Source organism: Aphis gossypii, chromosome X (assembly GCF_020184175.1).
Source record: "Aphis gossypii isolate Hap1 chromosome X, ASM2018417v2, whole genome shotgun sequence".
Taxonomy (NCBI): domain Eukaryota; kingdom Metazoa; phylum Arthropoda; class Insecta; order Hemiptera; family Aphididae; genus Aphis; species Aphis gossypii.
This window is the reverse complement of record NC_065533.1, coordinates 22,152,750-22,176,458: the sequence shown is the minus strand read 5'-3', so window position 1 is coordinate 22,176,458 and position 23,709 is coordinate 22,152,750. Positions and strand designations below refer to the sequence as shown.

General features: G+C 22.5%; 1 protein-coding gene across 1 annotated transcript in view; it reads right to left on the bottom strand.

The window, feature by feature from the left end:
* Nucleotides 1-23,709, bottom strand: part of LOC114119437 (uncharacterized) — a 268,368-nt gene that overhangs the window by 218,858 nt on the left and 25,801 nt on the right. Inside the window, exon 2 of the mRNA XM_027980994.2 lies at nucleotides 14,242-14,301. The gene's annotated coding sequence lies outside the window, so the exon portion shown is untranslated. The remainder of the gene's footprint in view (nucleotides 1-14,241; nucleotides 14,302-23,709) is intronic.

Sequence of the window (23,709 nt, the reverse complement as noted above, 5' to 3'; positions counted from 1 at the left end):
ATACAAACAGAAACTACGCATCAAATCTTTAAAACAAGCCAGAGTAGCTGATTTTTGTTTTCTTAAATATTATTTTTTTACTTTTATTTACTTTTGTATAATTTAAATAATAAATACAATTATTAATGTACACATGTCATGATGTAATTAAATAATTAAAAAAAATTTTTTTTACAATTTTTATGTATTTTCATTATTTTTTTCCTCTTCTCCACTCTAAATATTGCACATCTCCAAGTAGCGGACGAAATCTCGATGACCGAGAGGGTCCAGTATTCAGAGGTTTCACCGTATACTATTTTTTGTGTAGATATAGGAATTTTTTTTTTTTTGTCTAATACACGTTATTTAAAATATAATTGAATTACGTATTCAACTAAATTATTTTGAACTAAGATTGTGATTTGAATACAACATACATAATGATAAAAACAGTAACTGTATGAAAAAAAATTAGATACGATTAAGTACTCGATAAAATGTTCAATGTTAATTTTAATTTATACTTTGACATATTATGGAAAACGATTAGAAACTGTATAAATTAGAATGAAGTGAATGTGACCATGGAAATGAATTCTGATAGAAACTTCAATTGCAAGCTTCAAAAGAAATATATTAATTTGCGTACCCTATTTTTTCTGAACTGAACTTTTAAATATGTTACTATAGTACCATATTTTTAATTTCAATATATATTTAGATAAATAAATAATAAGTATTTAAAAATAAAGAAAATTAATCAAAAAAATGAAAAATATTTTACACTAGATGAACTAAGTAAGTAATATAAAATTTGACAGGTTTTGTGATGATTGATAGAATATATATATATTTTTATTTTTGTATTAAATGTAATTTTCAAATGTACGATTACATTTCTTTTTATAACTATTAATATTTATTACTACGTCAACTCAAATACAATTCAAAATAAATTTTACAGAATAATAACTCTGATGATTGATTCAACACAAAAAGTGTATAGAGTTATATAGTATAAGTAAAAAAAAAATTGTACTTTAAATCTCAATTTGGTATCTGAAAATAGCTAATTAATTAATAGCTAAATTTATTATGCAATTGAACCTAATAATATTAACAGTATTCAATTCTGATATTATAATTATCTTACATTGCTTTAAATTAATAAGGAATAACGCCCAATGTTAATGTTTGGCAAGAATAATGATTTAGTCAGGAAAACGGACATCCTGTAAACATTGAGTTAGACACTATTTTGAACGGCCAATAAGGAGGGGTTATGCTCTATTACATTAAAAAGCAGCTATCATTGTATTTGATAAATGATTCTAAGAAGATCTTGGTTTAAAATTATTATTAATTTTATGTTTCAAACTTTAAATTATTATCAATACATTTTTTCAAAATATATTTAAGTTTAAATACAAGCAGATATTACTCTAAAGTCGAAGTATTGAACTAAAATTCAAACCTTAAGTTAAATCAGTAAAGACTAAATAAAAATACAAATTTAATATATAAAAAAAAAATACATGATATTTTTAACCTTGTTAGTTTATAACGCATAAATTATAAATTATATTTCCTACTGAGGGTTATTAAAAATGATCTGTATTAAATAGCACCTGTGCTCGTATTCCAACTACAAATTATTTTTAGAGAGGCTATAATATGAAACATTTGAAGTACTTTTACTGACCCAAAAGTATTTTATGAAACAACAACAACAACTACCACTACAAAAAAAAAAAAAAAACATTTAATTATAATAAAATAGCTTCCTTCCTTTACTCAGAATCTGAAATAAATATACATTACCTAACTGGGATACATTTTAAAAATCTGAAATTTGATTTTAGAAAGTAGTTTTATTGTAATTAAAAATAATCAAAATATTTAGATTAATTTGAAACTATTGTTACTATGATCCTACACCGTTCTATAATATGTCAATTATTCACGTGTTATAAGTTACAATTTTTAAAAACAACTTTTAATTAAGTTAGATATTTAACAATAATATTATATGTATTTTTTTCTTCAAAAATTAATTTTTATAAAGTAATAGAAAAAAAATAGGTTTAGATAGTTATGATAATTAATTTTCAGGATAATAGTTAACTATTTTCTTGGCAATATTTTCAATGAAACTGAAAAATAAGACAGTTATAAATTGAAAATAATTATTATACAATAATAGAGAATTTGAATTCTGAGTCAAACTGAATTAGTATAATATACGTTTTTAATCCTTACAAAATTAATATTAGTTCATTAAGTATTATTTATAACATATTAAAATCTAGGTTATATAATATGTTAAGCTTAAAATAAATACGTTTTAATATTGCTGACAGAGATACCTATACACAATTTAATAGTAATTAAAAAAACTAAACGAAAAGTTTTAACCATATAGTTATAAACTAAACTCTTTGATATGGTGTTTAATATTTTTATCAAAGACAAAAAACAGTTTATATGTTTGTTATTTAAATATACAAAAACCAATCAATTTCAATGTAGGTCATAGGCCATAGGTGTAACGCTGACAACTAATAAACATTTTATTATAAATTGAATAACTATTTATTACAATTTAAATATTAAATAATTAAGTGGTATAAAATTATTTACTAGAAAAATAATATAGACAGACCTTATATATTTTAGACATTGACTTTAGACTTTATCGTCCTAATAAAAAAAAATATATATAAGACAAATTTAAATTATCTAACATAATACTCAATACACCATACTTTCAATCAATTAATTAATTATTTAATTATTTTTATTATATTATTAATTTCATACTGATAGTATATTTAAATGAAATTATAATACATTTTACTTCAACTATGAAATGAGTATAGTGGTCTTTAATCAAAACTTCCTTTGCCGAAATTTTTCCTAAAATCTGCGCTTTAAATAATTTAATTTGTCATTTGTCAGAACAACATTTATTGGTCATTAATAAATAAGTAATAAGTATTTTATTCGACGTATGCCTAAATACTCCACCACTCTGTTTTCGGTATTTCCTGTTGTGAAACACAATATAAGTACAACAATATCCATTTCTAAGTACCTACTATAATCACATGATATTCAATACTTCAACATATTCAAGTCATTACAAGTATTGTGTCTATTATAAATTTAAAACGAATAATCAGTAGGTATCCAATCATATGATAATTTATTATACACCATTATTTTATACGATTACTAATGAAATAATAAAAATATATATATATAATTATTGTTATATTTATGACAATTAGTTAATCTGTGAGCTATTTTATATAAAATAGTTATAAGTATAAATATTGTTGTTGTTTTTTTTTAATTTTTGTTATTGGCATATTTAAACTTCGAAAATTTCAAGTAGGACCGTAACAATGAAATTTATTTTAAAATTTAACATATAATTTTTTTAATTTAATATCTAGAGTACTAAAAAATGGTCGAGATTCATTCAATTATTTACATACTTTCTTCAAAGTTGACCAAAAACAATGTAGTAAGGTAAGTAGTATACCTAATTTAATGATTTTTGTAACAAAAATAAAGTGATTAGAACTCCATCATTCACCCAACATAATGATGTCTAAAGTTTTTAAATAATTCTCTGGTGGTTATAAACATTTTCAAAATTAACTTTAGTTCAATTTTAAACTTGAAAGCGATTATATTATCATTCTTAAAAGACTGTTAAAAAAGTAAAATAAAATTTATTAATAAGTTCACTTTCCCTAATTGTATTTTATTAATTATTTCTCCCGAATTTAAGTTAATTTACTTATAAAATATGAGTTTTTAATTTAAAATAATGTACTATTCATCAAAATAGTACACAAATATATTATAATATGATTTTTCAACTAAAAATAAACTATGATTAAAATGTTAAGAATTTATTACAAAAATCTAAAAATTATATATTGGAAATTAATCCTTCTAGAAAACAGCAAATATACGAAAAAATCTATGAAGAGCTTAAAAATACATAGCTCATTTAAAATGATTCACTAAGCATAGTCATCCCATTTTATCCTATAATAATTTATTTACTCAAATAATGATTTTTTGGAATTCTTAAGTATACTTTATGTCCATATTTTAAAATATTCTGATAAGAATAATACCATTTATCCTGCGGTGATACAAACTTCTTTCTTTTTAGTATTGTCTACTAAAAAATTCTAAATTCAGAATTTCAATAACTTCATTATAAAAATAAAACATTGAGATGAACATGCATAGTGAATCGGCCTGTATAAAATAACAAAACCAATACCCACTCAATCCAATATCTAATATTATTATTTATTAAATTACAATGAAAACAAAACGAAATACATTTTGTACAAAATGGTTTTGCCATAAATGTCGGTATGTTTGTTAGCTTTTATCAATTTCCTTGGAAAATAACATTTTCACTTTTGATTCCCATAAGAACAATCTACATCTATAATTTTCGATCGATTTCATATGCTACATAATATGAAACTCTTCGTGGTACTCACTATACTATAAAAAGTGTTTACAATCAAATACACTGAAAACATAACATTTTAAACCTTTCGGTAAAAACTCAGAACCTAAAATCATAAATTGTCCATAATATGTGTAGTGACAACGTAAAATTTTGAATGACATTTATCGACTGTATATGTTACATATTTTTTTAAATATGGTATAAATTAAAATAGAATTTGAGTTACGGTGGTATATTATTTTTCATATTAAGATATTGAGAATCTATTAATTTTTGAATATAATAAATTATTTAGTTATCTTATGTACGCCATATTATTAAAACTACATTTTCTCATCGCTTTAAATATATCAATATAATTTAGTTATAAGTCATTCAAATTTCAAATATTTAGAAAAAATAAAAATAAAAGTATCATTACTTTGTTCACAAAATTGTCAATGCAATTTAAAATTAAATCATTTATAACCCATTATTTTAGATTTCTAGCTAAGAGATTAGGTGAATGATAGTGGTTTTGGATATAAATTTAGATATACTTTTTACTTTAAAGAGGTTAAACTTAAAATTCCCAGTAATTATTTTTACAATCAGGGAAAACAAACAAAAAAAGTCGGCAAGTGGGTACCGCTCTGCTGTACATTAGGAGGTGGGGTGGACCTCGGACTAGGATAGATTAAATTTGAATGCAATGATAGGTATCATTGTATACGAAAAACGATTCTGAACGGAGATGATTTATTAGTCTAGAATATATTATAATTAAATATTGTCATATATTCTATTTTGAAACAAATATTCCGATTTCATAAAAATTTAAAACTCAAACGCTCAAAACATTTTTCCTATAATGACGCTTAAAATTTTCTCTATAACTTTTTGAAGCAAAACTTATGGAAAACTTAGTGTTGAATTTTTTAACGTTAGATATAAATACAAACAATTTTATGAATTTTGAACTACAAAATAATTTGCAAATATTCATGATTTTGACATAGATCGTAAAAAATTGAACTTAAAACGCTTTTAAAAAAATTTGTGTTAGACGATTTTTATTTTTTTTTTCTACAATAAAAACAACTTATATAATCTTGTACAAAATTTTCGAGTTTAAGCATCTTACATTTTTTGTATCGAAGTTTCAAAAAAAAAATACTTAGAAAAACCGAAACTGTCAGTTGTTTATAAATAGCTCAAAAAAGCCAGAATATTTTGAAAATTTAATATTATATATAGATAACTCTAATACAAACATTTTGATGAAAATTTCAAGTATTTATAGTGATTCGTTTCGCGAAAAAATTCCCGTTTTATCGTCACTTTTTTTTGTTTTTTCCCTATTGACCGTTTCTACTCAAAATCGTTTTTCATATGTAATGATTATACACCATTAAATTCAAATTTAACACACCTATAAAAGTGACCCACTTAAAATCCAATGTACAGCACACCGATACCCACTTCCTACCTTTTTTAAAATTTAAAACATCAATAAATATTATACTTTTAAAAAACTTGGTTTATAAATAAATATACTTTTTGTGTATTCTTTGAACACAAATAAATTGAACTGAATTAAGTATATGTTTGAATTTTGAAGTAAATATAAAATGCAATTTCGTAATATATGTTAAGTAGTATTCATCTATTAAATATTTATGATATATTTACCATACAATTATTTTAGACTCTAAAAATGGGTGAAGAAGCTATTATATCTGTTTTGCAATGATGTGTTTTATTTTATAATTTTAACACGTCTAAAAAACAAAAGTAATTTAAAACATGTTTAAAGAAGATAAGTAATAGATAATGAATTATTTAAGTTAATATAATATATAGGTATATTTTTGTGAATCTACTGTTCAATTTGGCGTTTGGTTAGATTTAAAATAAAATAAATCTATTACTAACTTTTTTTTTTAGAATATAATAATATTGTTGTGTTTAGATTTTAGATATCATACACTAACGACATGCAGAATGTATCTATAATAATATGTTTTCGCGCAAAATGTTTTTGTTACTTAACTATAACATATTATGATAAACAGGGTTAAGTTTTTCAAACCTGTATTGTTTATATTTATAAATATATATATATATAATTTTCATAAAATATATTTAAGTGAGAATCTTCAATGCATTTAAACCAACGTTTGGTAACTTAAGTTATTGTAATGTTCAAAATGCAGAAATAATTTGTGGACACTAAGTCCATGGAATTATTCTTCTTCTACAATAGACAATTTCCGCTTTATAAAAGTTTATTTACAAACTTACCGTTATAATAATATCAGCATTTATGAAACGAGAAATATTTTTGTTGTAACACGTTATTTTTTACCGTGTAAGAGTTAAATGTAATTGTATGCCTTGAAGGCTTCAAATATAATAAATGTTTTAAAATGTATTTACCCGTTGTTTTATCATTCTTTCATTCTTACTCAGTTACCTTTACCTACGTATCAATTCATTCATGTTCGTTTTCATCATCATATTATTATTATTATTAGATTAATCAAAATTCAACTTAAAATAATTAACTAGGTAGGTAGGTATTTTATCTTAATAAAAAAAAAAAAAAAACGCAATACGTTTCATTATTTATTTCATTATTTAGGATCAAAAACAACGAACGTTTACACAAAACATAATTTTAAGGGTTTAAAAAATATTATTTTGGTGGATAAAATAATATATAATCAACTAAAGTATAAGACATAAGTATTATAAAATAAAATATATTATAATAGGATAGATACACTCGATACAATGCAGTATATGTATATATCGTCGTATCAAACGTATACTATCGTCTATCATAATATAGTTGAACATTTTTGAAGTATAATTTCTAAAAAATCTACGGAAACAAACAAAAGTGTATATAGTAATAATGTGTGACATAATACGTTCTAAGTTAACGACTGATAATTATGAGATTGTGGAATTAATTGGGTACCTACGCAGTACGCCGACGGTTTTACACACTGCTATCAGTTTTCAGTGTTTATTATTATTAAAATGAACGCTGTTTAAAGTTAAGCTGCAAAATATTAAATTTTATAACGTAACGAGCAAAGCACAATGTTGACAGATAATAACACAATTATATAAAATTTAATATGACCTACAAGGATGAAAATCATTGATTTTTAAAGTTAAATGTTTATTATTAATTAAGTTTTTACACAACTAATACAATATGTTTTTAAACGTTCGGTGAACTGGAATAGTATAAATATCGTTTATAAATATTTGTTATAATGTAAAACATACCTATGAATAATTGAACCTATACGTATAAAAGAATCGATCCATTAACTACAGACGTATTTATTCAAGATTTTCATACAGAAGTAATTTTTTATTTTCATTGTAGGTATGTATTGACATCTATATTCGACATTATTATAGTATACGATGGATTATTATAGAGTTCACAAACGCATTTTTTTTATATACTTAGTACCTAATTATAAATAAAAAATTGATTTGAAATAGCTAGAAAAAAGATTTGAGATTCATGATTAAATAAATATTTGTTTTAAGTGTACGCAATAATATGGTAGTGATTCAATTCGCCAATGAATTGTAGTAGATATACACATAAGACATACATAATTTCACTTAATAGTAAAAATGTGTCTAGCGATTAACTTACTACACGATAGATAACATGTTTGTACAATTCTAAAATTAGTAATTTTATAAAATGAACTCAAATATATTTAGTTGTTACATATTAAAAAAGATCATTTTTTTATGAAAAAAAGTGTTTATAATTCATTACCATCACTATATCTATAGAAATGTATCCATTTACTAAAACGTACACGTATAATATGGCAACCTAATTTCTATGACAAGCAATAGTAATTTTTTTTATTTCATGACTATTGAATAGCGATTAATAATTTGTGGAAATATAAACGGTACAAACAAATTACTAAAACCTTGTGAACTTGATCTATAATATAATATTATACTTTTTTCCGGTACCTATGTATTATATAAGTATCCTGTGGAAAATGTTTTTAGCGTAATAACAACAACGAAAAACAAGTCATAATATTATTATCTAAGGCTTTTTAAAAAGCAATATTACAAAATTAGCGACAAATATAAAATACTAAAAAACACATGCAACGACTTTACTATAATAGCGTCAAATAAATATTATTATCATTTTAGAGTTATGAACATTTAATGATTCGACAACGCGCGACGCAGAAAACGACGGTGATGCGAAAACCTCCGTTCGATGGAGCCATGTAAAGTACGTATTGAAATTTACTAATATAAGTTATTGTATAGCATAAAAAAAAAAAAAAAAACTCGAGTTGTTTATTCGATTATATAGATGACAAAATCGCCAATGTATATTATATTGCACTGCCTGTGGCCATATTGGGTCTTAGATTATTCACAGTGCGAGCCGGTGGGCTTCAATAATTAAACATATCGTTGTCGTACATTAGTCATCAGCCCGTTGTTCGGGACCAGACACCGCCGATGTGAGTGTGTCTACCACGCGCGCCGCCCCATGTTTTGAATTATATAAGTACGCGTGCGAGAGTTAATGCGTCTATTCGTGAATTTAAAACGCAATAATATAAATCTAAACCGTAATAACTAGACGACCGCCAATCGGCGGTCAAAATGTGTTTAGCCGTATTCTATAATGATGGTATGGACGTGTGCTTATTATATTATACTGTTATTATTGTAATTGTACCCAAAAAACTTATACGCATTTTGTTTTCATTTTATTTTAATTTTTTTTTTAATTTTTTGTTCCCGTTTTCATTAAAAATATTATATTTTGTCCGCGTACGGCCGAAATCAGTGTGGGCATTAAACACGTGTTCCACGTGATTTTCTGTCGTATAATTACTGTATTATACCATTACGATCACTATCATACAACCCTGCAGTTACCTCTCATTGATTTACTACAATTATTATTAGCTTTCGTATAGGTGTGTCTGTATTACCTACTTATAATTTATCGTTGGTCGGTCGACACATTTATAATAAACATCGCGTACACAATATCGCACATTAACTGTAAATTATTATTGTGAATTCGGAGTTTTCATCGACCGTGCTTGGAAAATATTTATTAGGAGTAATAGGACCTCGCAAAAATTACATACTCAATGATCAGCTTAATATCGTGTTTGCATCAGGTAAATTAGAAGAAATAATAATATGCTTATATAAAATATTAAGTGATTATAATATTTTACAAAATAACATGGATATACATGACAATATTAAAATAATTGTAATTATTAATAGAATATAATACATATTGCCGTCTATTAGAAAACTGTACACGAAAAACGAAATTATCTACCAAGTACTAAAAAAACCTAATGACTTGAATAGAACATTAAATCTAAATAATTTAATATTGGGAAAAAATATCCAATAACAAAAAAATCCATCATTTAAAAAGCAGTAGATATAATAAAAAATCCAACTCAAAAATTAATTGAAAATAGCCCGCTTAATAAATTTTATTAATAATAACAACATGAGTTTTATGGATTATAATTGTATTAATTAATTGATCCTTCATGTCATTGCCCGTGACAAATCAAATGCCCTTGGATTTATCAATTCTGAAACTCGTTTAATGTAAACGGCACAAATTCTTAACACAATTATTTAGGTTATTCAGACCTAATATAAAATATCCAAAGGTAACCCTAACCGTGAGCTAACAAATCGTTATATAAGCTCTCTTTAAAATTTAAAAATGTTGCTTAAATATGCACATTATTGGGTATAGGATTATCTATCTATCAAGTTTCACAACCACGAGTTTACGAGTTTAATATTCTTTACTGTGGATTACATACACTCACACAAACATTGACTTTTATTAATATAGATAAATTACAAAAACTGTAATAAATTAATTAGGTTTAAGATAATTTAAAAAAAATATATTTAATTTATAAATGATTACTAATAGTGTGTACATAATAAATTATAAATTATATTCTAGTAGGTAGATGTACTCGGTACTTAATATATTACAGAAATTTATTTTTTATTGAATTATAAATATCTGATAATGATACTTGTATCATTATTGTTCTAAAACAGATTTGTGTCCTATACTCCTATCCATTTGTTATATTTAACTCTTTTGAACTTGATTATTATGAACTAGATACAAATAAATCAAATATAGTAAAGCATTAACAATCGTAAATATTTCAAACATCAATAATCAAGCTAAAATGAATGCAATTCTTAAAAAAATATACAACAAATTCGAACAAATCATAATAAATTCAAAAGCAAAACAGTAACTTTGTTCAAAATTGTCGTTCAGTATAATTATATTTTAAGTAACTCATCTAGAATAGTTTACTCTGTGTATTATTTCACGTATTTCTGTCTTCAAATTTATTTAAACTTAAAAATAAAAAAAATATACCTACCTATTCCTATTATAATAAATGATATAAAAAATATATTTTAAAAACAAGTTTATAATTATCATATAATAAAAATCATTAAAATGTAACACTTGTATAATAATATACTCACTGCAACTTTATGCAATTTACTATATATTGTCATTAAAGTCATTGAAAGAATTCTGGTGCGCCAATTCTTGATGTACCTACCTACCTACTAATTAAAAAATTTAAATTAAATGTAACAAAGAGGACACAAAGAGATTTGATGTTACACGTGTAAGTATATAATATTATATTCAGAGAAGTGAGTGAGTGAGTGAGTGTTTTTTTTTTTTTTTGTCCGTCATGTATAGTTCCTCATGAGTTCAGGACATTATTAAGAAGGGAGGGACATGTATGTAAAAGGTCCATAGTGTTTTTAAATTAAATTGTACTATTAAATACTCATCTGTAATTTTTATAGTATAAAAATACATTAGAAAAATATAATTTTATATGTTAATGTTGTTTTTTAAAGTATTGCGATATTTTTTGCAAAAATAATTCAACCTATCAAATAAATAGAAGAAAATAATTGGAACTTTCCTTAGAAATCAATGTGAATACACCCATCTTTTTAAAAATCGTTTTTCGTATACAATAATTTATCGTTGAATTCAAATTTAATATATCCATTACAGTATCCCTAAAAGGTCTTAATAACAGGACACACTAAAAATATAATATACAACAAAGCATGTTTTCCAGTTTTCAAAATTAAAGTACTTATGTTTAGAAACTTTCTAAGCACATTTTTATCATTATGTTTTCGAGAAATCAATCACAATTAAATTTAAATACAAGACTTTTGCATGGATTCGCATAGTTATTAGAGTATATTATATTAATGGTTATATTAAAATTAGTTTCTTAACCTATTTACAAGACTGGGAAAATTAACTTATTTATTTAACTTGTTATTGTTTTACTTTATAGAAAAATGTAAGTTAAGAGTAAAGTTATAACTTACTTTTATTTTTTCATAACCACCAAAGTTTCAATTTAAATTTAAAAAAAATGTAAAAAGCAGATACCACTCTTCTGTACGGTAGGTGTCAAATGGGTCACTGTAATTTATGTGTTAAATTTGAGTTCAATGATATATTATTATACTATATAAAAAGTGATTCTTAGTGGAGATTTTATCAGTCTATATCACTATTATATTATTTCGTGTTATGTTTTTTTTGATATTGCTATTGTAAAGTAATTTATTTTACTATTAGTAAAACACTAGGTTTAAATAATTTTTGCCGAAAACATTACATATTAAAATACCATTATGTGTACAGAGTATAATAATATACACAAAAGTTTTATGTCCCTATGAATAATGTTTTTGAGCTATGACAAAATAATGAATATCGTTATTCGTAGTTTTTAAACATATAATTTCATCAAAATTTGAACTAGAGAAGTCAATAAAAGAAAATTAAACTTATATATTTTTTAGTTTCAGTATAAAATACTTATGAGGGACTTTGTACTAAATTTTCAAGACTTAACTAAAAAAAAAAACACAGTTTATGCATTTTAAACTGCAAAAGAATTGATAAAATGTTATAATTTAGAAGAACTTTGACAAAATTTGAACTCTAAATGTTTATAAAACTAAATCGTCTTTATGTATTTAAATATTTTTATGTATCTGAATTATATTTATATAGATATCTATTTTATTTTGAAACCTATTTATATCTGGGAATATATTAGTTTATAATTTTGTACCTATTTATAATATTTCCTATTTCCGATTATTATTATCTATAAATGTATAGTTAGTTTTATGCAAATTTTATTTTAAACCTACATGACTTCCATTAAGATAAAATAAAAATATTTATACAATTTACTAACTGATCAGTAACTGCATATTATGATAAAAATGTAACTCGTTAAGTTAAAATTTAGTTTTAAAAAGAAGTAATTCATAAGTAGTTAAAAGTAACTTAACTTTAACTTTTAAGCTCGTTTATGTACCTACAGACTTGCTTGTTGATATAATATGTTATTTTTACGTTTAATCGATAATAAAACTACACGTCCACACCAATTAATATACAATATTATGTATAAAATAAATAAATAAATGAAGATATCCTAAGTAACTACGATTTACTCTATTATATTATCAAGTTTAGTTAGTATAAAAAAATCATAATAAAATTAAAACAATAAACATCGCATGCAATTAATAGTAATGTGTATGGTATCCATTGAACTTTTAACTTGCGCATGAATAATTATTCAATTTTTTTCCATTTTAAGATGAATAAAATTTAATTATAATGTTAAATTTATATAGAACTGATAAGCAAGACAGATCTTGTTCTAAGCAGATGTGTCACAATAATATTATTTTCCTGATTGCGTAAATGGTATAGATATAAGTATATATTTTTTTTTACACATTCGCGCTTTATTTTCAAACGATTAACTCAAATACTTTAAAGACTTATAAAATATAATTATTTCTTTTAAAATAAACCAAATATAATTCAGAATATCGTTGTAATAAAATGCTTCTGAATTAATACAAATTAACATCAAACTTATTTGTTCTAATACAAAATTGGAATTGTGTAAATACACAATATTAATTTTAAATTTAAAATAATATCTATTTTCAATATAATAGCAATTGATATATATATTATTATATACCTCAACCAGAAAAGATCATAAAAATAACGATATTGTATGTCAACTCCTAACTATGCCTTTCTTTCACATTCACTGGAACTTAATGCATACCTAACAATAGAACTCGTAGATTATATAATAATACCAATGTGATTCGTGATTTAAAGTTAGTAATTTCTTATCTCTAAGACTTCGTATAAAATATAATGGTCTGTTCAAAAGACTCAATCTATAATCACGTTCGTTAGTCTACGCTGTACCATCACGAGCTTCCCTTCATTAAAGATAACACAAAGTTATTAATTTATTATCAAAATAAAGGAATTTTTAGATCTATAAGCTAAACGGGTTGAATTTAAATTATAACCTTTTAGCATTGTAACATTACGAAATAATTTGACTTTACGCAACCAAAATAATGTTATACAAAATTAATTTATTAAATTAAAAAATAAAAAAAAAAAAATGGAAAAAGTTAACTATTAAAAATGTTAAAACTTTCAATGAATTGTACGGCAAATTATATATAGAATAGAAATACAACAAATTTACTCTATCTTATACACATTTTTATAACAAGCCAATAATTAAGTTTTGATTTACTCAATGTTATAATATACTTACGAATTTATTTAACAGCTGAACCATATATTCAATAGTTGGTACTTTTGAAATAAATACCACCTGTAAATTAAAAATAGAAATATTTAATTGTATTCATTTACATAAAATTATGCTATATAAGTATGTAAACACTCTTTCTCTTGTGTTCGTATTTTTTGTTTTTATTTGTATTTATTTTTACCATTCTAGTATAGATATAAATATAAGTCGTTGCCTTTAAAATAGATTATGTTTAAATTTTAAGTCTTCGTATCTGAAAAGCATTACTGGGTTAGGTTAGGTTAGGTGGTAATAGCAGTGGGGTTAAGCTAAAATTTCAAAATAGGTACCTACTATGCTTTTTTATTGACTTAAGATTCCGAAAAAAGTGATGAATGTATTGATTTTACAATGATGAGTGTGTATCTTTTTTTTGTATCTGTATACAGCATAACTTGTCAAAATAATGCTTCAACTTGAATTTTGGGGGTGGTTTCCGATTGCAAAATCAATATCCTTGATGCATTATAGAGGTCAAAAGTAAACATTTTCCAGTAGTTTTTAAAAAAATTTCACCAAATTTTGATATTAGTGTTATCTATACACAGTTCAAAATGTTAATATATAATTATAAATTTTCGATTTTTCAAACTATTTTTAAAATTTAAAAAAATGTTGAAGTGACGATAAAAAATTGTTGGCTACCCAAAAAAACTTGAATATTTAATACAAGGTTTTTTATGAGTTGTTTTTATTGTAATAAAAATTAAAAACCAATAGTCACAATTTTTTTAAAGCGTTTTAAGTTGAAATTTTTACGAAATATGTCAAAATCGCTAAAATTTCCAAGTAATTTTATAGTTGAATATTCATAAAAGTGTTTATATTTAAATCTAAGGTTAAAAAATTCAACATTAAGTTTTTCTTCAAATAGATACAGAGAAAACTCGAAACGTCATTATAGAAAAAATGTTATAAGCTTTTTTTAATTTTTTACGAAATCTCGTAACGATAATAATTTATCCTCAAACGATTTTCAATATTTGTAATTATTCAAAAGTAGGTATAAGTCGCAGATACTTGAAACTTTTACCAGCTAATAAGATTGGAATTTTCTTTACAGAATTTCATTTACAAAATATTTTGCTTATTTTACGGCTATTTATAAAATTTATTAATTATAATTAATTCAAATATTTTAAGCATTTCAAATATTCGTTTTTATTTATTTTTTTTTTTTATAATTATCAATATTAATAATTATAAAAGAACTTGAAAGTTGGGTAATTAAAAAAAAATTATCCTTAGTTATTGAATTTTTATTCACTCGTTAAATAACGATTTACTAACAAATAATTTTAGAATTTTGTTATAGTTTAAAATTACTAGTCGTAGAAACTTGAAACATGCACTAGTTTTTTTTAATTTATCATTTTCTGTACATGGTTCTAATTTGAGGAATTAAGGTCATTAAAACACAAACCACCATTTTCATCACCCTTTTTAAAATATAATATATTTTATATGTTATATCCTAGGCTGACAAATTATCTCCGTTCTGAATCGTTTTTCGTATACAAAGATACTTATCATTGGATTCAAATTTAACACTTCTGTAATATATAATAGTGATCCACGCAGCACCTTATATACAGCAGAGTGGTATCTACTTAATCTAGCTTTTTAAATATTTTTTCAGTTATTTTTGTGAGAATTACCAAGAAATTTAAAGTTTAATCTATTTCAAATAATAACTACTGTTTTAAAATTCTAATATACTAAATTACCTAATGAAGGAAATAATTTCAAGATTGTATAAATGTTTTAAAAATGTTGAATTAAAAAAACAAAATATAAATTATTACGAATTAAACTTTAAATTTGACAAACAATTAAAGGTAAAAATGAATAAAAAATCAAACTTCATTATTGAGTTATTGATTACCTACAAAAAAAGATTTCAAAAATTGAACTTACATTATATTTCTACTGTCTACTTTTCATTCTTAATTTGAGTTATTTAACAAGAAAACCATTGCTTTTTTAAATGTTGAAATATATATTTTGATAGATAAATGTCAATTTTAAAATACGTACTAAAATAGTTTGGCTGTTATTGCCCCCAAAAATTGTTTCTCAAAATGAAAAAAAAAAACACATTATTGTAAACTAGATTGTTTTATTGATAGCGTTCAGAATTTAAAATGAGATTGGATATTGTTTTCCACAAATTAAAGGTAACTCAATTTAATATAGGCCAACCAATAAGAAAGAAATTTACAGTGAATTTTTATTTTTATTTTATATATTGAGTACAATGATATACAATAAAAATAAAATTATTGTAAAAATATAACGAATATTAAACGAAATTATTATTTATGCAATAATGATACATTTTAAAAATAATGAACAAACAAATTATTAAACAATACATCTAAATAAGTAATTATCAATTGTTCATATTATTTATTTTTTTACAGAAATATTATGCATCAAATAAAATTGTTTTGATGTTATAAATCTAACATAAATAAACTTTACAGAAATTATAATAAAATACTAATAAAAGTAGCGGTCACAATGCCATGAAATATTATTTTAAAAGCACCTACGCTAAAACGTTTTTACATAATATATTGGCTAACAATTATTAAGTTATTATAATGATTTTAGTATAATAAAAAAGAATGTGATAAAAAATATAGCATAACATATTATAATTAATGAATATATTATATTCCATATAAATATTATATTGTATAATATTTTGCATTTTAATTAAAAATAATAAATCATAAACAATTAAAATATATGTTTAAACAATTTTTAAAATATTTAAAAGATATAAATATAAGGAAGGATAAATAAACAATAACAACTACAACTCGTCTTGTATTTATATTGTGTAGATTTAAAATCTCAAATTCAATTTACGTAGAACGATCAATATTAAAAGCATATTATCTTAACCATTATACTAGGTTAACTTGATCTATTAAAATAAATGTAAATGAATAAGTTGTTTATTTATATAATATATTTTTTCAACTTTTCCGTAAATAACTTTTACTTTCAGAATATACTTTAGCACTAATTCATATACAATATAACATATTATTTATTACTTATGGCTACAGGTTACAACTTGAAATTTAACATTTTTTGAAAACTATAACTAGTACACTATACAAACTTTTAGAATGCACCAACTTCCAGTAATGGCACTAGTACAAGTTACTGGAATCTTAATTTCACCTTTGAAGTTTAAATTGTACAACTAAACTTTTGATATTTATCTTGGTAAATACTTAATTCATTAGTCGATGAAATTTATTATAAAGCAAATATTAGTAAGTCTAATATAAAAAAATAATATGTGCTATACTATTAAAGTATACATGCTAATATTCCTTGTTTATTGTAAGTTGTAACAGTATTCATTAATACTTAATTACATACACACAAACCGACAAACAGAACACCTTGATACTATTTGAGACACTGTCAATTGTCATAAAACTCGAAATAACAACATTTGGCTATTTTCTTATTTATGAAAACTTTTTAGCGTACTATAATTTCAAATCAGTTTTATATTGACTAAAACCTAATTTATTATTGTAGTTTGCGTGGGTACCATAAAAAATAAAATTTTATAATTTTATTTTGAAGTCAAGGTGTTAATAAAATTATGCTAAAAGAAGAAATCAACAAGAACTACATTTTTACCTAATCATGAGAGCACTTATAAAACATTCTGGAAATTTTATATTTATTTCATGTTTTAGTTCATAACATAGATAGATAAAAGAGAGTGGGGTGACGAATACTAATCAGTGAGCAATACCGGTCACTTATATTTTAATAAAGCTCTCATGGTTACACTAACAGGTATTTCAAATTAGTAAAAAATGATGTTGTAATTTTAAATTTATTACAACGTAATTATCTCATAACCTTTTTGCCTCTAAAAATGTATAAACAATTTTTCTCGATTTTAATTAAAAAAAAAAAAAAAATGTGAATCTCATTATAATCATAAGGTAAGATATTTACGGTTTTTACTATTTTTACTTAATTTAAATGTAGTTTCATCAAAAACTAGTTATATTTACCTAATATTATGATATTAATGTTATGGTTGTCTTAATATAATATATTATAATTTATTTTTAATATATCCGAATAGGGTATTACCAATCACAACACATAGAGTAGGTATTTAATTTAAAATGTAATATTTTGATCTATCATTTTTTAGTTACCTTTATGTTTTTATGGAGTTTTGATATGAATGACATTACAGTGAGAATTTGTTTTAAAATATATATTCTTATGAACACTAAACTTGTACACATTGTATTCAACTTGTTATCAAATTAATTTGATTAAATTATTATTTTCAGAGATATTTTATTTTTTGTTAAGGTGACTGATATTCCCTCATTTTACTCTATAATTATGTGAAGAATTATAATAAAATTTATCAAAAACTTTCATCACTTTTATAAATAACTATATTTAGTATATTTTATTACTTAATTAATATAAATTATTTGAATTATAGTTACTTATAAAAAAAATTAGCAAAAACTAGAATATTATAGATTGCCATAAATCAAAATGAATGAAATATTTTTACAAACCCATTTTAGTGTGTCAATCTAAAATTATAATATTATATTTTTATTCTATTTTATTAATTCAAAAATCTTAAATTAACGTTTGTATAGTGATAGTGACCTATAAAAGTACAGCACAACAAATGCCGGAAGTGGTCTAGAAGTATAAAAATACATTTTTATTATAAATGTTTGACCTTGGAATAATAATGTGAGTATCCGTGGCCTTTAATCGATTTTAATAAATAAAGGCGTATTTCAAAAGCATTTCGTTTATTTATTTTTTTTTTTTTGAAAATCTAAGTAAGAAATAATAATAAATAATAAGGGTTCAAAAACATCTATGTAAAATTATAAGGTGCCTAAACAATTAAATGCGCGAAATGGTCTTAATAATATATGAATTTCATTACTTAGTAAAAATAAATAAATTACATTTTATGTGTTATTCGAAAATAATTTAAAAGTATATATTTGAAATTTGAATAATTACACTATTGCCCATAAGTAGAAATAATGTGTCTCAATCTTATATTTTTTTTATTTATTTAAATAATAGAAAATTAACATTCTTTATTAAACATAACTTATTATTTATGCCTCAGAATTTAATTTATAATCAATACCTATTATTAATAAAATCTTTATACAGAAGTATCAGCATTTTTTTTAAGGCAATATTAAATATATTACTCTTATCCAGTAGATTCTGTATGATTTTCAAGTTTTTTATCATTAATGTTGTGTCACAAACTGTTTTATATTTCTAAACTGTAAAAAATCTAAGTAGGAACCATCTGTCACCAATTTTTGACCGATCAACATGTAATTTAAAACTTTTGAACTCTTTCACTACCTCAAAAATTGTTTTTCAATAATAAAACAAAAACATCATTGTAAAACAGATTTTTTTGATTTTTTTTTTCCAAAAATGAAATCAGTTTGTGATTTTAAATTGTCTAATATAATATTATGCATGTCGTTAGTGTGTGAATGTAATTATTAAAATATAACATAAAAATGTGCCAATAATATGTTATATTAATTAATTAATATAAAAAATGTAAACTTCTAACATATGTGCCTAAATATTGTTCAATATATAAGTACATTTAAATAAAACTATTCTGTGGTTAAATTATAAAATTTATATCTGAAAACTAAAAGGTGTTAAGAGGTCACAACATCATACACTTTTAACTTTATAAAGCTTTTATTGAATCAATATTTTAAAATTTAAAAGCACATCTGATAAAAAATTCATTGAACAGTCAAATATCGTTATTAGGTATTCAGTTACATTTTTTCAAGTAACATTAATATTAAAAGCTACATCAATAGCCATTTTATAAAATTATAAACATCTTACGTATATTATTTCTTGAATAAAATCTTGTAATATATAGTTGTTTTACTTATCAAAATATTATAATTATTATATACTCAATATTTAAAATTTCTATAGAAACAATTAACGTAGAATCTTATATAAAATGTTGTAGTTATTTTATTTTAAATATTTTGAATAGCTTAGTAAATATTTTGAAAATGTAATTATATATATAAAATAACATAAATCATTTAAAAGATAATTTGTTTTTTTTTTTTTTTTGAATATCAATAGTCAATATCGTCAATCTTTAAACTATAACCACTAAACATTAAAAAATATTAGTGGCTCTTTTCAAGTTAATAATAAACCTAGGTTTTATAAAATTTAAACTTGAAATAGTAAAGAAAAATTTGATCATGTATTTTTTTCTTTTTTTTTTAATTATGGTAGGAAAATAAACTATAAAATATCAAAAATGTCAATATAAATTTCATCTATAGTTAAAAGAAAAAAAATCAAAATATTTTTAAAATTATATCAATTATACGATCATGTTTACTAAACACAATTATTTAATAAACAAATTAAGTATCTTCAGTCATTAACATTTTGATTATAATAAAAATAAATAAATAAATAATCGATTATAATCAGAAGTGCTTTTCATAAAAATTCACAGTATCCCTTGCTTATGGTTTTTATTTTCTCTAAATACTTTATAAAGTACTGCAAACTTTTTACTTTTACCACCCAAAGTACCAACTAAATCTGATTTTCTACTAGAAACTCATCATAAAAGTTGATGATTCAAACATATTTTTTTTTTTATAAAAAGTGTTATCAGACACAAAAAACACCTATTACATGACGTAACATTTTAAAACCAATACATTCAACGGAATGTAAACTTAGAATCAAAAATGTAGTGTAAATATTTAAAACGTTAACAATATTCAACTGCTTTTATAAAACAAAATACTTACTTGAACGGTTTTAAATTCTAAAAATGAAATTCATTATTTGCACTGAGCCCAAAGTATTCAAATTTAAATAAATGTTTTTAGAACATGTGAAGAAAAGTAGTTTATTATGTTTTGTGAAAATTATTATTTTGTACATCCAAAAAAAGTTTCACCTTAATAAAATATAGATTATAATGATGTTACAATAATAATAATAATAAAAAAAAAACTTTTATTTTTATTATTACTTATCTTATATAATTTTTTTTTTTTTAGTTTCCTTATAGTCGATTTCACAATTTCACAAGAGTGTATCAAACTTTGATAAAAATGCGATTTGTAATTTATTTTCGTTATGCTTTAATAAGTTAAAGTAAAGTTCATATAATATATAAATTATGATTATGTTTTCATAAGAAATCGACCACCTATTACCTATTAATATTGATAAAAAATTGTCCTTCAACCTTTTAAGAATACTTTCTACGAAAATCTCATGTACCTATGTCCAATAATATAAGGATTTCATTTATACTTTTAAATTGGCTGTAAAAAAATATATTAATACATTACCTAATGAAAAAAATCTCATTTATATATATATTAGATTATAAGAGGATCAATGAATATATTGATTTTAAAATGTATGTTTATTTTTCTGCTCGTCATCACCTTTTGGGGCAGTAAAATGATTTGATTTTCAAAAATACATATTAGTACTTTGTTATGTCAAATGTAAAAAGTTTCTAGTACTTTTTTATAATAGAGAAAAACAAAACGAAAAGATAACTTTACTAATATTTGAAATGTTCACTAAATGTGTACATATATTATCGTTTTGTATTTACGATAAATTTTCGACTATTTTTGAGTTAGGTATTTATAGGCTTTTTTTATACATTTTAATTAAAACTATTCGCTTGGTAAAAATGATTGAGAATTTAATAAAAAAAGCTCTTCATAAGTTTTTGATTTCTCAATTAAAAAATATTCTACTGTTGACAAAATCCATATAAATCGTTAATATTAGTAAATTATTTTGTAGTTAGAAACTCATAAAAAAAATTTGTTTTTGTATCTAAGATTTGAATATTAAATAGAAAAATCCTCATAAGTATTTAAATATTTATACTTAAAATTATATTATATTGATTATTGGTAAATTTTCTGAGGCAATTAGTTTTTAGAGACATTTTAAGTTTAAATTTGGATGAAATTTAATTTAAATTTGAATTCAAATTAATATACCTACTCATAATAGCGACCTACTCAATAACTAATATACAGCAAAGCAGTACCCACATACCTAACATTTTTATATTTACTTTAATATTTCATAAAATGATATTTATAATTTAATAAAAAAATACCGAAAGCGGTAAAATTAATTTTTTTTTTTTAAGTGTTAAAAGCTTATGTTATACTTAAAAAACCTTTTTCCCCTTTTGTTTTTTCTATTTTTGTTCAGTTTTTAAATATTAGTAATTACCAAAAAAATTACTTTTTTTAATTTTATCGTTTGATCTTTTCTAAGAACAAGAACTATAAACAAACTATACTTTTAAATGTATTAAAACAAGTTATAACTACTGCAAATTCTTCAAAATATTCAAATTCAGTAAACCGTGTATTTATAATTTGTTTATTATTATACTGTATGTACTCTACTTATTAATATTCCATACTGTATAATGTATATAGTATATTGTAATTTATCAGTGTGCGACATTTCAATATTTTTTATTTATTTTATTTTTCTGAAATTTAATTATGTTATATGACAATATATCTTGTATTGTTTTTTAAGTGACTTTATTTTTGTTCATTTCTAGGTATTGTATATTACAATAGTATTATATCAAAGAAAACTTAAACGAAATACTCAATAAAAACAATAACTGGTACATTGGTATAACTTAAAATTATTCTTTTAATTTAATAAATAGTATGGGTATGATTATAATGTATGTATGTTATTATGTATGCCGTTCATCATTTTTCTGATACCAATATTATTGTTCTCTTTCCTTATTTATTTCATATATGTTTTTATCATAAGACTTTAATATAATTTATTATTTAATACAATATTTACTAAAGTATATAAAATAATATATTTTTTGAAACACCATACAAATGATACGAGATACTTTATTAAATATTTTAGAATTGAAAAAAAAATTCTTATTCTTCTGCAAATCGTATATCTGTCAAGAGAGGTTAAATACCGACTAGATGAAAATACATTGTGTATAGAAGGAAATAATTTCCAAAATGCTTTATTTTTATATGATATTATTTTTCGAGTATCCATTACTGATTTCAAAATATACACTTAGAAATCTATTCAATATCCATTATATAAGATAATATGAGTAAATTGAAAAAATATACTTCAATTAAATTTGTACATTATTTTTTTTCCAATTTCAACATTTAAAATCAAGTAGTCACTCGATAATAATACTGTATTTTATAACAACTTTCCATCTATAGTGCAGGTATAAACATTTTGTATGAAATTCTGCTAATATATTCTTATTACGTAAATGGTAAAAAATGTATTGTA